Raw genomic sequence first — 14,755 nt, 5'->3', positions numbered from 1 at the left:
CTTCAGCTTATCATTGTTTTGTAAATTCTCTAAATAAACACTCTACTCGGTATCATACAGATTGCTCAGAGGTGATCTGTGTTTCGCCTACAAGGCAATCTCAGACCCTGCCCTACTACAGATGTTCCATATCCATAAGTCTAACTCCTTGTGCATTACCCACTTGAAAGGCCTGAATCCAATATGCAACATCAACAAAACCTGCTGGAGAGACAGGTTTGTCTCCCAGAGGCTACCCGGTCTCTGGAATAGACTTCCCATACACGGCAAACAGAGTACCTCGCTTTCCCTCTTCAAGTGCAGCCTTGATGAGTAGATGGGAAAACACAAATTTGTCCCAGAGGTTCCAATTTTGTCCCTCATTGACAGGGGCAACAGGTGCTGATTGAGGTTTCTTTTTGGGGACAAACTCTTGGCTGGGCTTGTAAGGGCCACAGGGCTATTACCTTAGTAAGCTCCTATGATCCTACGATCGTATGATCATGTTGTTTACTAAATATATGGAGGGGATTTAAATAACAGGCTTTAGGTAAAAGAAGTTGACTGGCAAATTATGTTGGAAGCTAATAAAAGTCCAGGTTTGAATGAAAGTATTAATATTAAATATCTGTTAAAATTGCAATCTCCTTAAAGTATTTTTAAAAAAAAAAACTTTTTAAAACGTATTTTGTTAATTATGTGTCTCATTGTTAATTGATTAATTATTCTTTGTGTGTGTGTGTGTGTGTGTGTGTGTATATATATGCACAGTACCTCCAGAAATGCCTCCGTTTACCACCAATAAGTGCCAACGACTGCCAAATAATCTGATATTCCACAATTTATTGAATCAAAGCACGGACTGATATGACAAACAGAAAGAATCAAACAAGATACAACAAAACGAAACAGAGTTAAGCACTTTCAACCATAATAATTGGTCTTCATCAGAACTGTAGCGTTTAGTTGTTCCGCTGCTTAAATAACTTTTCTGGCGCCAAAACGCTCTCCACTTCGTAAAGATACATAAACACATAATTGCATAACATATGTAAATAAATCAATCATTGCGTGACATATGTAAATAAATCAAAAGTCCATCCTAAAATAGGAAAATCTTTTGTTGTTTAAAAATTCCTTAAACCAAAATCATTTGTGTTCATAAACTTTCATTATATTGTATCTTTCTACTTATAAAAATGTATAAGATTTATAAAATTTTTTAAAAATATATATATTAATCAAATGATTTGAAAAACCAAATGATTTATAAATGATTTTTAAAAAGCGCTGAGAAGGAATATATATATATATATATATATGTAAAGTATGCTAAAAAATAATAAATATATATAAAACTAAAAATATATGTGTATTCATGTAAGATAGTTAAATTACAGTTCATATATAATCATATAAATATGTAATAGGTGATAACAAAAAGGACAACAAAGACATAGGTAATAACTATTTCCTTCTCCCTCTAAGGGAATTAATTCATAAATTTTGTCTAAAAAATAAATAAATAATCACTTATAAATATATAAAACAATATAACACTATCTAAATATCTACTAGTATATTATATATGTAACGTTGTGTAGATATCTTGTTACTTCACTTTATAAAAATAACAAAGGTTTAATTGAAATAAAATCATTTAGTCCAGGAGGAGTGGTGGCATCTAAACATATTTGCCACCATGTTTCTTTATATGCTAATAAACTTTTAAAATCACCTCCTCTTGGATCTATGTCTATTATATCAAGAATACTAAAACTAAAATGATGGTCATCACCTTTCATATCTACGTGTCTAAATAATGCATTGGTTTTATCTTTGGTCTTGATACTATAAATATGGTCATATATACGTCTTTTAAGACATCTTTCCATCTTTCCAACATAGAAACTTGGACATTTGTCACATTTTGCTAAGTATACCACCATTTTTGTATTGCAGTTCCCATATCTGCATCTTATATAAGATTTAAGTCCATTCTGTAACTTTATTTTGCTTTCTTGCAACATATATTTACATTGATTGCAAAATCCACACTTTCTACTTCTAATGTTGCTCAAAATTTTTTTTCCTTCTTCTCCGTATATCTATATTCTATCAAAGACTTCATATTTCTTCCCAATTTGTATATGAAGTTTGGTTTGGTTCCCAAGATTTTGACTAAACCTATATCACTGCTTAATATATGCCAAAATGTATAAATTATTCTTTTAATATAGTCTACCCCTAAATTATATTCCGTTTTTTTTTTTTTTTGAGAACCTTGTAATATAAATAATCTTTGAAGGTTAGAAGTTATTTTATTCATAGGTATATTGTTGTCTGTATTATTAAATAATATGTCACCAGCTCCTAACAGTGGTCTATATTTTATATTCCACTGTTTTGTAACATAGTCAATTATTTCATCCAATATTTTGTCAGGGTATCCTCTTTGTTTAAATAAATTTTTGATATATTCCAGTTCAATTTTCATATCTTCAAATTTCGAAACCATTCGTGCTACCCGGATACATTGGCCCTTGAATACGTTGTATTTAACTTTGGGAGGGTGACAACTAGTGTAATCTAAATAACTGTTAGAAAAAGTGCTTTTTCTATGTATTGTCGAGTATACTTCACCCTCGTCATAGTAAATATATGTATCCAAGTATGGTAAACCTTTTTTATTGAATGAATATGTAAATTTCAGACAATCACTACTAGTGTTAAGAAAACTAATAGATTGTTGTAACATATCTTGTTCTCCTTCCCACAAAATATAAATATCATCAAGAAATCTTGAACAGTATTTTATATGATGAAAATATTTACTGGGAAACAGTTGAGTGTCCTCCCAGTTAAGCATAACCAGGTTGGCATATATGGGGGCACAAGCTGCCCCCATAGCTACCCCCCTGGTTTGCTTAAAATATTCTCCCTCAAAATAAATAAAATTATTGTCCAATACTATCGACATCATTTCAACCAATAAACAGATTTCATCCTATTCAAGACTGGTGTGTCTAACTATACTATTATTAAAGGCCTCCAAGCCTTCCTGTTTTGGGATACAGGAGAACAAGTCGATGACATCTATTACCACATTGATGATTTTATTATTCTTCATAATATCAGTTGGAAAGTTAGTTAAAAAAAAACATGAATCTTTGACCATATGTTTAATAATCGAATATACATAACTTTTAACTTAATATCTATATACTTTCCCATAGTAAAGGTTTTGGAATTACTTCCCGAAACTATCGGTCTGAAGAGAGGGTCCACAGTGTCCTTATGCACTTTTGGTATTCCAATTAGAGTGGCTACTTTAGGAAATTTTACCCCTATGAAGTTATAAATTTCTTCTGTGATTCTTCCATCTAATAGGTATTCCTCAATATATGTATCAATTTGTTGATAAGCTATATACAATTCATTGATTGAAATCATCTCATAATTTCCAGTTAAATATAATATATCATATATTTTCTTGATATACTGTATATTGTCATATAGCACAATTCCTCCCCCTTATCTGGTTTCATTATTCTAATATTATGATCGTTCTTAATTTCGTTTAGTAATTTCATTTTATCATACGATAAATTACAAGTATTAGTTGTCTGTTTTAAATTATAATATTCTTGATATAGTTCCCTTGTGACAACTTTGTCGAAGGTATCTATAATAGGATGATTTGGTGGCGTAAAAGTACTAGCTTTTTTTAACTGATTACTAGATTTTTGATTAATATAAATATAATCAATTTTTGGTGTATTTTTAAAAAATACTTCCAAATTAATCTTCCTTATGTATTTCCTAAAATCTATTAATAATTCTGTTAAATTGAATTTTGGATTGGGAATAAATTTCATGCCCTTCATAAATAAATTAAAATGAACACACTTAATTGGAATATTAGAATAATTATAAATATAAAATTTTTTATACGAATAAATATTTCCATTGATTGTTATGTCCTTATCTTGTCATCACCATTATTATTTTTATAGGTGTGGCTCATTTTCTCTAATATTGGGTTTGTGTTTGAAACAGATTGTTCGTCAATTCCATATGCGACTTCAATATTAGAACAAGGAACAACTGGTTCTAATAACGCTGGTTGTTTCCCTTCCTTTTGTAAAAATTTTTCTTCTGATTTTTTTCTCTGATATGGTTGACTTGTATCCTCTGAATGTCTCTGAAAATTCTGTCTCTCATAATGACCCCTTCCCTCATACAAGTCCTGATAATTATATTTATTATATTTATTATAATTATTGATACCTTGTGTATTATCTTTCCTGGGACTGGGCCAATTATATGCAATACCTTTGTTATATTGTTCCGTATCTCTTAACATTTTATTCGATTTACGTTGACATAATTTGGTAATCCATTTCTCTGCTTCTAAAAAATTGCTTGTTATATAGCTTCTCCCATTCAGTGAATAATAAGTCATTTACAATTCGTGTGTTAAGTTTCTCTGCTTCCTGTATTAAATTACTTAATCTTTCATCATTATATTTAACTAATAATCACATCAATTTATAACCGCACTCCTCAAAAAACATATTAAATTCATTTTTACCTGTATTAGTGAAATCTAGACCCATGGGTTGTTTAAAAAATCTCAACCCCATGGGAACAGTCTTACTATCAACACATTTAGATAAATACACATTATCAATTTTCAATCCATTAATGGTCTTTAGTTTCTTTTCCAGTGCATAAATCATGCTTTTGAGACTCCCAGTCTCATCCATAACCTCAAATTTTGTATTAACAATAGTATTCCTTTCATCCTTACATAAAAGTTTATTAGCATATAAAGAAACATGGTGGCAAATATGTTTAGATGCCACCACTCCTCCTGGACTAAATGATTTTATTTCAATTAAACCTTTGTTATTTTTATAAAGTGAAGTAACAAGATATCTACACAACGTTACATATATAATATACTAGTAGATATTTAGATAGTGTTATATTGTTTTATATATTCATAAGTAATTATTTATTTATTTTTTAGACAAAATTTATGAATTAATTCCCTTAGAGGGAGAAGGAAATAGTTATTACCTATGTCTTTGTTGTCCTTTTTGTTATCACCTATTACATATTTATATGATTATATATTAACTGTAATTTAACTATCTTACATGAATACACATATATTTTTAGTTTTATATATATTTATTATTTTTTAGCATACTTTACATATATATATTCCTTCTCAGTGCTTTTTAAAAATCATTTATAAATCATTTGTTTTTTCAAATCATTTGATTAATATATATATTTTTAAAAAAAATTATAAATCTTATACATTTTTATAAGTAGAAAGATGCAATATAATGAAAGTTTATGAACACAAATGATTTTGGTTTAAGGAATTTTTAAACAACAAAGGATTGTCCTATTTTAGAATGGACTTTTGATTTATTTACATATGTCACGCAATGATTGATTTATTTACATATGTTATGCAATTATGTGTTTATGTATCTTTAAGAAGTGGAGAGCGTTTTGGTGCCAGAAAAGTTATTTAAGCAGCGGAACAACTAAATGCTACAGTTCTGATGAAGACCAGTTATTATGGTTGAAAGCGCTTAACTCTGTTTCATTTTGTTGTATCTTGTTTGATTCTTTCTGTTTGTCGTATCAGTCCATGCTTTGATTCAATAAACTGTGGAATATCAGATTATTTGGCAGTCGTTGGCACTTATTGGTGGCAACCGGAGGCATTTTTGTATATATATATATATATATATATATATATATATATATATATGGGTCTACCTGAGATGGTCGACAAGCCATTTGATCGACTTTCATTTGGTCGACAATTCATTTGGTCGACAGGCAGATTTGCCCCCCTCCCCAATGTTGTGCAATCCTGGAGTTGATATATATAGTTAGGAGGGGTGTGTGGGGGGCGAAGCCCCCCACATAAAACTTCTTGTCGACCAAATGAACTGTCGACCAAATGAAAGTCGATCATGTGGCCTGTCAACCATGTGATAGGGATCCATATATTTATATATATACTGTCCTTCATTCTGTTTGTAATTGCTATGAAGAAGTTCTGTTAAAATGAACGAAAGCACTTAGCTCACACTTTGTGTGCTCGTCTTTTGAAAGTGTTTAAAGTGTTTTTTTACATTCAAGTTTTTCCTTGAGGACTGTTTTTTCAAGTTACCATTTGGTTTTAGCATTACTTTTTGAGTTTTACTGTTATTACATTTAAGCATTGTTTTCTGCCTATTTTGAAGATGAGGGAAAATGTAATACTCAAAGACATTTGCTCCTCAGTAAAAAAATACATCATAGGAAGTCATTCAAAAACTGAAGGCTGTACCAATTTTATACAGTGCTGCATTGTTAGGACAGAGATGACAGGAGTTATAAAAGTAAAATATTTCTGAGCAACCACAGCACATTTATCCAGCATTCAGGATAACACACACACCATCCTGCTGGAGATACCCCTGCATATCAGAAGTTATCATATTCTTACAAGTTCTCCTGCCAGTTACAGCTCCTGATTTACAGTAACAGCTTTGATACTTTTTTTAAAAGTGTGTGTGTCTGGGGGGGGGTGGTATTAATACTTGAAAGACTTCAGATTGATAACCGTTCAGCTATATTAGTTTGTTGAATATTCATAATTACTACAGATTGGTTAGAACATCTCTGAGAACAACACGAATCAGGGAAATTCACACAAAAAGTGAAATATAGTCAAGCTCCAGATATCCATAACCTCTGGTGTTGCTATTCTATTTACATGAGAGTTGAAAGACACTTTTTCCCCTTATGTTTAGCATGCCCATATAAAGAGACGTAAAATGGTTTCTAAGAATCATAGAACAAAGCACAAAACAAGATCATGTTAGTGTAACAGGCCCCATGATGACAATTTTGTGGCAGACAATATTAATATGTAATTGTAAAGCATTTTAAAATATAATAAGGAGCACACAGAGTGAATGCTAAGACACAATGCAAAAACATATCTTAAGCTCCAAGGTGGATTTTTTCTTAAGTGCTGTAACAAAGCTGCAGACAAGCTTTTCTTTCTTTACAATGACAAGTTTCAGGCAATCATAACAGATCAAAGCTGACTTCTTTCACACACTGTGAGTCAGGAAGAATACTATGGAATTTTTACTATAAAAGCTATGTGATGATTAAATAACAGAAAACTCACCTTACAGTTGCACACACGTTTCTCAAAGAAAAGAATAAATGAATATGCATGTAGCACAGTTTACTTTGTAAAACCTGAATGTGAGGTTGCACACCACCACTTCAGAAATGGACCCAAGATACTCAGGAGTGTGACTTCAATGTAAAATACTGATGGTAGTGTTTCAGTCTTACATACAGCACAGATAAATGGACTTTTTGTTACACTCAAGAACAGAAAGTTGCTTTTATTTTGCAGATATCTAACTCAGCAGAGATGCATTTTAAGGGTAGAGATAAAATGGCTGGGATCATTAAAGGGGATATTTTTTAGGGTAAATGAATATATTTTGAGCAAATACAGCATATGCACATGTCTACATCATTCAGATTCATAAATAGCTAGCTAGAGAGATAGATTTACTATCACAATCCAGAAGATCACAGTCTTGAAATCTATTATCCTGAGACTACAGTTTCAAAAGACCAAATGCCGAAGACCAAAATCTCTAAAAATCTTGAATACTGAATTCCCCTACCAATGTGAATCCAGGGATGGGTGCTAACACAAGTCCTGGTGGGGTGGGGGTTTGGGGCAATTCCAGGAGTTCAATATTGTGGTCTTCAGTGTTTTGTTCTTTTGATATTATGGCCTCAGGATTATGGGTTTCAAGATTGTGGGATTCAATATTGTGATATAAAATCATACACACACACATGCACACACATATATGCATGTATACATATATATATATATATATATATATATATGTATATATATATAAATAAAACAAGGACTCCCACTAAAATACCATGCTGCAGTATAGAACCAGTAAAAGACAAAAGCAGCACAGTGGTCTAGACCAGGACTCCTCAAGAAAACAAGATGCATCTCAAATGAATGTGAATACTCTTTATTCTAAAAAAGAACAATAAAATGAGTAGTGAAGAGATAAGCTTTCGGATCTAAATGATCCTTTTTCATATCTAATTAAAACTCTCATTGAGAACATATAAAAAGAAGTCTAAACCAATCAAATTCCCACTTTCAGCCAACTCCTTCTTAAAACACCTATTGACTTCAAGATGTTTCTGTCCAATCAAATGTGTCTCCTCAGCATATGCCCTTTCAGGGCCAGTTTAATTGGGTAGCTGGTGTTTAGGCCCGGAAACTTGCATGCCTGCAGCTCAACGATCCAGTACATTTCTTTCAATTCCACTCTATTGTCCATTTCTCTTCCTCTAAGCATATCATACACAATTTGCAGTACCCTAAATCTAAAATATTGCCCTTCGTTGTCACGAATATGTCTCACTAGGGGATTTTTATAGTCTGTCAGTCTAATATCACTCAAGTGTTTAGATACTCTTTCTTTCAACTGTCTTGCAGTTTTCCCCACATAAAAACTACTGCAACATTCAGAGGATACCAGATAGATTATGCTCCTGGTCATAGAGTCCATATAAAATTGTTATAGTACATCCTACCATTCATCAGATTGATGTACTTCTCTTCACTATTGATGCGCTTGCATATCGTGCATCTCCGACATGGAAAAGTTCGCTTTCTCTTTGATATAACATTTGATCGAGCTAATCCCCTTTCACATAACCACTGTTTCAAATGTTTATTATTCCTAAAAGCAAACTTTGGTGCATCACCTACCATTTGTTTAAGTCCATCGCCAGATGTCAAAATCTTCCAATTGTTTCTTATAATATTGCAGATATTCCTACTGTCCTTCAAATAGGTCAAAATCATTCTCAGATCCTTCTTTTTATCCATTCTATTCAAGTTGTTGGAGGTTGCAGCATCTTCGTTGCCTCTTTCTCCTCTTAGTAAATAGGGTTGCCCTTCGTCATTCCGTCTCCTTCTTATATGTTCTCATGTTCTGGATACCACTTTGTTCTTGTAACCACGCCTCTGAAATTGTTGACACATATCCTGTGTAGCATTTTCAAAATCAACATCCCTCAAGTGGAATCTGGACATTCTCAGAAACTTCCCTTTCAAAATGTTCTCATGTGTGTGCTTAGGGTGCATACTTGACCTAGTTAGAATGTTATTTCTCCAACATTCTTTCCTAAATAAACTGGTATCCATTTTCCCTTTGTCATCCTGCTTTATGTATATATCCAGGAAACATATAGAGGAAGAACTATAATCCAGAGTGAATTTAAGAAAATCTGTTGTACCCTCTAAATAACTGTTGAAAGCTTCTAACTTATCCTTGTCACTCTCCCAGAGAATGTAGAAGTCATCCGCAAATCTCTGGTAAAGTCTCAGGTAAGTTCTAAAGGGGTTGTTGTTTAACAGTTTTTCCTCCTCCCAATGTAGTAGTACTATATTTGCATAACTGTTAGCACATGGGGTTCCCTTAGCTATTCCATGTTCTTGTACATAGAATTTCTCTTCGAATAAGAAGACATTGCAGCTCAAAATCACTTCCATTAATTGTCATATAAACTCTATCTTTTTTCTTCATAATTACTTGCCTTTTTAAGATAATCTTTAAGTGCTGCTAAACCATATTCATTCAGTATAGATGTAAATACATTTTTTATGTCCATAGTCACCATTAAACATTTCTTCCCCTCTTCTTTAGTACTTAAAGTGTTGATTCAGTGTCTTTAATAAAGTGTTGAGTATCCTTCAGGACTGCAGGAGCTTTTACTAGAACACTTTTCAATTATTGTTCTACAAATATCAAAGCCGGTTCTGTGATCCAACCAGCTCTACTACTGTTGGACGCATCGGGGGATTGGTGGGGTCTTTGTGGACCTTTGGGAGGCCTTTAAAAGTAGGAATTAATAGCTGTGTTACATATAAATAATCATACAAGCTTGATGTAATCATATCTCCTTCTTTAAGTTGGCATAGGAAAAGGCTAACCTTCATTTTTATCTGTTCCACTTGCTTTCATGATAGATTTATAGGCAGTTTCATCTTGTAGTAATTTCATAATTCCTTCTCTGTAGTTCTCCTGATTCATTAGGACCACCCCTCCTCCTTTGTCCGCAGGTCTCACCATCAAGTCTGAGTTCATTTCCATTTCTCTTAATGCCATCATTTCTTCTTTACTAGTACTAAAGAACCTATGTCGGTTGGCCAGCAAATACTGTGAAATTTCTCGTTCACATACATTTATAAGTCTGTCTACTGTTGCACAGTTTTGGGGAATAAATGTGCTAGGTGTCTTACAAAGATGTCTTTCTACCATCCCCATATCTTTGCAAATATGCTTAAGCATAATGTCTCTGCCAAACAACTTTAGGCTAAGAATGACATCATTTAACTTGGAACCTTTGGCTGGTTCAATCCTTTATTTAGTAGATGGATGTGCGATTCTCCTAGCACAAATGAAGATAAGTTACAAATCGATGTTGCATTCATCATTGTATTTGTTTCTCCTTCACATACAGTCTCCTTCTTTTCCCTCCCCTCTCTTGAGGAGTCCTGGCCGAGACAACTGTGCTGCTTTTGTTATATATATATATATATATATATATATATATATATATATATATATATAGGTATACATGGATTTGGTCGTATGACCAAATGTCGAAAACAACGTTTGAAAGCAGAATGGCAGTTCCGCATAATTGCGAATGCAATTATGTCGAAACACCAAACATCCCCCTCCTTTTGACCCATGGTAGCACTTGTTTAGGTGGTAGAGCGGTCAGAAATGTCGAATTCCGAATTTTGTACGACATTCTGACCGTTCAACACCTAAATCTTTGATATGTAAGTTCGAACAAAACCCCTTTCGACATTTGGTTGTACGACCAAATCCATGTAAACCATATATATATATATATATATATATATATATATAAAATATATATGTACACACACACACACACACATATATATATATATATATAGGATCATAGGAGGTTACTAGGCTAATGACCCTAGGTCCCTTGCAAGTTAGCCAAGTTTTACCTTTATTTCCACGATCAGCACCTATCACCCCTGTCCAGGATGGACATAGGTGAAACCCCTGGGGTGAACTTACTGTTACCCATCCAATCAACCAGACTGCGTTTGAAGACGGACAATAAAGTGCTCTGCTTGACATGAAGCGGGAGTCTATTCCAAAGGTGTGGTAACCTCTGGGAGACAAATCTGTCCCTCTAGCAGCTTCTATTAATGCCACATACCAGATTAAGGCTATTAGAGTGAGTAACCTGTGTACCATTTGACTTATGGATATGCAACATTTCCAATAAAGCAGGGTCAAAGATTGCCTTATATGCAAGGCAGAGATAGCCTCCGAGCAGTCTGTATGAAACAGAATAAAATGACAGTGATTTCAGACAGTCCTCTTAGGACAGCTGCTGAAGACCTTGAATTTTCCTTGTGAGGGACCTATGTGGACTCTCCAATTGCTGCAGGTGCTTGGAAAGGTACATGCCAAAAGGGGCACTGTACTCAGTTATTGGCCTGGTGAGGGAAAAGTACACGGAGGTTATAACTTGTTTTCTGGAGGCAATGCCCTTACTTATGAGATGAGCATTAAAGAATGTCCTTTTTACCATTGTGGAGACATGGTGATCAAAGGTAAGGTTGCTATCAACCTGTGTGCCCAGGTCTGTCACCACTGAGTGCATAATTAGGGTGTTGTTATTGATATGGTAGTTAGCAAGAACATCACTCTTACCAAAAGGGATGATAACACATTTTTTGCATTGAGTTTAAAGCCATGACTTTGGCACCAATCATTTGTTTGTGTAAGACCCTCTTGTAGGATGTTGACATCATTTGGAGATTCTACGACCACTCCCAGTTTGCAGTCATCAGCAAACTTTGTCAGCCACAGATGTTTAGTTTTAGCTTGCACTTCAGAGAATTAGATTCCAAACAGTAGAGGTCCCAGGACTAATCCCTGTGGAACACCACTGGTTACACAGGTCTACTGTTGGAGGCAGATTCCCCTAGTTTGACTATATGGGTTCTATCAGTGAGCCAGTTAGTGATACATCTAATGATATATGGATTGTTACCTAGCTGGGTGAGTTTGTCAATTATGCCTAAGTGGGGGATAGTGTCAAAAGTCTTGATTAAGTCTAGGTAGGCTGTGTGCACAGATTTCCCCTCATCAAGGGCCTTGGTGACTGTCTTGAAGAAGTCCACCAGGTTTAATAGGCATGATCTCCCTTTGACAAATCCAAATTGAGTAGGGTCAAGTGTTTGGAGCTTACCAATGTCTTTGTTGATAAGGTCCTTGATGATTCTCTCCATGGCCTTGCAGATAAGGCTAGTCAGACTAATAGGTCTATAGTTCCTGGGGTCAGTGGAAGCACCACCTTTGTGCAAGGGGATAACAATGGCCTTTTTCCATTCAGCTGGGACAAAGCCAGTGCTTATACTATTGTTGAAAGGTTTACCCAATGGCACTGCTAATTCTTGTTTGAGCCCATGTAGGACGCAGCCTGGGATGTTATCATGTCCCACGGATGCTGTGTTTTTTACCTTAGAGAGGGCGTTCATGACCTGCTCTTTAGAGATACAGGGTAGAGGACAGGTGGTAGGGATATCTTGGGGTAATGTGGTAGGGAAGGGGGAATGAAGTTTTCACAGAACCTGTCAGCTAACAGGTTAGCAATGTCCACAGGCTCGGTATATGTGGTATCATTAACTACCAGGTTGTCACAAATCTGAGCCTTTTCTTTTAGGTTACAGATGTAACTAAAGAATGCCTTATGGTTGTCCTTAGTTGAGGAAGCTAATTTGGATTCATAGTTAGCTTTGGAGGACTTCATAAGGAGTCTTATTTGCTTGTTTAAGCTGAGAAGGTAGTTTCTCTAGGTTGGGGCTCGCTCCCTCTTACTCTTATACAGCAATTTCTTCCTCTTATTGTAAAGCTTGTTAATGGCAGTTGTCCACCAGACAGGTTTGCTTTTCCTCAAGTAGCTTGTTTTGGTCCTATCAGGTATGGCTGCATCAACGCAGTTGCTCAGGTGTTTGTATAGAGCATTTGTGCAGAACTTGGCAAAGCTGTCAGTTCCATCTGAGGGAGAAGGTGCAGTGAAGTTACTTATACCATCCTGTAAAAGGTTACAATCTGTTTATTTATTATTTTTATTTTACTTTATTTTACATTTGTTAATCGGAAAATTCTGACTGGACCAGGTCCATTTTCAGCAGAGGCCCAAGGAGAAAAGCTCCAGCATCAAGTTATACAAATACAGTACATCCAGCATAATACACAAAATGGGTTATATCATGTATGCTGAGCATAGCAATATAACAAGAAATTAATAAAACACTCCAGGTAAAAGAAGATATAGAACATGGGTAAAAGACAATGTCAGTTACAGTACATCCAGCATAATACACAAAACAGGTTACATCATGTATGCTGAGCATAGTAATATAACAAGAAATTAATAAAACACTCCAGGTAAAAGAAGATATAGAACACAGATAAAAAGACAATGTCAGTCATACTTTGGTAAGAGAAGAAAATATATCAAGTAAGATTCTACAGTTAAAAGTACCCTTTCAGATGACCAAGCGTACAGGGGATCAGAGATCCAGCATGTGAGCAGAGAGGAGTTTGGGGAGTTAACAGCAATGTGGGTAGGGTTATGTGATACAAGGGCATAACCAGGTACTAAGAAGATGTGATTTGAGGGAGTTTTTGAATATGGATGTGGAGGTGGCAGTGTACACGGATAGGGGAAGGGAGTTCCAATTTCTGGCAATGGTGTGGGAGTAGAGCGCTTTCCCTGCATTATTGTTAGCCTTGGTGATGGAGAGGAGAGATTTTTCACTAATCTTAGGTACCTGTTTGCAGTATAGACAGTAAGTAGGTTGGATAAGGAGGGATTTTTTTTCAGGATATTTGAGAATATTGTAGGCTGTGCCCAGCTGATGATAGTTAAGTAGCTGTGGTAGCTCAAGCCATTTTAGTTCTTTTAGTGCAGTATAGTGATGGGTTCTATAGGTTGAGTTAGTAGCAAACTTTGCTATTTTATTATAGCACAATTCTAGTTTGTCTAGCTCACATTGTCTGATTTGGGTAAAGATTGGTGCTGCGTATAATAGAGTTGAGAGGAGGTGGCTTTGTGCAAGAGTGACTCTTGCGTTTTGTGAAAGAAAGGACTTATGCCTGTATAGGGAGCCTAGCTTTTTGTGTACTAGTTTTATGGTATATGAGATGTGAACATCAAACTGGAGATTATTGTCTGTTTCAATGCCCAAAATTTTGGTGTGGTTAGAAGGGGAGATGGTGTCACCATCCTTAGATGTTATGGTAAAGGAGAGGGTTTTTTTTTATCTATTAGGGGTAAATAGCAGTTTTATCTTTTTGGGATTTAGAATTAGTTGGATACCTGATATCCATTTTTCTACTGAGTTAAAGGTATCTTGAGTGAGGGTATGTAGGGTGGTGGGAGATGAGGCGGAGCAGATCAGGGTTGAATCATCTGCATATTGTATGAGTGTGGCATGTTGTGTAGAGCATTTGAGGTTATTTGTGGAAATAGAGAACAACAGCGTGCCCAGTATATAGCCCTGTGGGACACCTGTGGTGGTTGGAAGTTGTGTAGACAGAGTTCCTTTCCACTG

This window comes from Protopterus annectens, chromosome 12.part0, assembly GCF_019279795.1.
Source record: "Protopterus annectens isolate FY-2018-M chromosome 12.part0, PAN1.0, whole genome shotgun sequence".
Lineage (NCBI taxonomy): Eukaryota > Metazoa > Chordata > Ceratodontiformes > Protopteridae > Protopterus > Protopterus annectens.
Note: the sequence above shows the minus strand (reverse complement) of the source record.